Here is a 1,308-nt window from a genome sequence, read left to right on the forward strand (position 1 = left end):
GACAGCTCGCAGGACTACAACGCTGTCATAGAGGCCTCTGCTCTCTTTAGGAAAGACAGGCTGGGGAAGCGAAGGGGTGGGGTTGCCCTTTATGTGAGGGAGCAATCAGAGTGTACCCAGCTCCACCTGGGGGAGGGTGAAGGACAAGTGGAGAGCTTGTGGGTGAGACGTAAAGGGTGCGCTGGTATGGAGGACGCTGTTGTGGGGGTGTACTGCAGGTCACCAGATCAGGAGGAGGAGGTCGATGAGGCCTTCTACAAGCAGCTGGTAGTAGCCTCAAGATCACGGGCACTGGTTCTCATGAGCTGGGTGGGCCTCAAGTGTCCGGCGCTGTAAGTTCGCGGGTGACACCAAGCTGGGCAACAGTGTTGATCTGCCTGGGGGCAGGCAGGAAGGCTCTGCAGAGGGATCTGGACAGGCTGGATGGACGGGCCCCATCCAGCTGCGTGGCATTCAAGGCCAAATGCGGGGCGCCACACTTAGAATCATAGAATATCCTGAGTTGGAAAGGGGCAGACCTGAAGGGATGAAAGACACAGTCTCCTGACGGCTCTTGAGCAGACGGTGTTTATTGCCATTTTTCTCCACTACATATACTTTCCCCGTAACCACATGCGCTGTCCACGTGCCCAAATCAGTCATTAAATTGGTTAGAGACCCTCAGCCACGCGCCTCAAGCCAGCCAGCAATTGGCCACTGCACAAAGCTTATCTTTAATGCTGTAGCCAAGTTAATTTATCTCCACCGTGCTCACATTTTTGTTTCTAACGCTTACTTCTTCATTATCTCTAATTCAGGGATGTGTGAAATAGTGCAAAGCCACCTGCGAATTCCTTTCCCACACAGGCCCACAAGGATCATTGAGTCAAACGCCAGGCTCCACACAGAACCGCCCAACATTGGAGAATGTTAGAGCATTGTCCAAATGCTTCTTGACTTCTAGCACGCTTGGAGCCATGCCCACTGCCCTGGGCAGCTTGTCACTGTCACTGTCCCCAGAGAGCAGAGCTCAGCGCCTGCTGCTTGGCTCCCCTTTTGGGGGAGCTGCAAGCCACCAGGAGGCCTCCCCTCAGTCTCCTCCAGGCTGAATTCTGACTCATATTCCAGTTGCTGTCGACCAGAACTCCCAGATTAACTCTCAAGATTGGAAATGAACATTGATGAGGCAGTGGAAAACAATATTTCCTGGAAATGTGTTCTGGTGGCAGCAGGTACTGCGGTGGTTTTACCTTGCCAGGCAGATGAACTCCATCATAACCTCTCTCTCACTCCCCCTCTTCAGAAGAGGAGGGGAAGAAAAGGAAAGAA

General features: G+C 53.0%; 1 long non-coding RNA gene across 1 annotated transcript; it reads left to right on the plus strand.

Annotated features, from left to right (window-relative positions):
* The first annotated feature begins 307 nt into the window (after window positions 1-307).
* Window positions 308-774, plus strand: LOC118159702. Its single transcript, XR_004747212.1, has 2 exons — window positions 308-365; window positions 407-774. It is a non-coding gene; the product is annotated as an uncharacterized LOC118159702 (long non-coding RNA).
* Window positions 775-1,308: the final 534 nt, after the last annotated feature.

Source organism: Oxyura jamaicensis, unplaced genomic scaffold (genome assembly GCF_011077185.1).
Source record: "Oxyura jamaicensis isolate SHBP4307 breed ruddy duck unplaced genomic scaffold, BPBGC_Ojam_1.0 oxyUn_random_OJ71703, whole genome shotgun sequence".
Classification (NCBI taxonomy): domain Eukaryota; kingdom Metazoa; phylum Chordata; class Aves; order Anseriformes; family Anatidae; genus Oxyura; species Oxyura jamaicensis.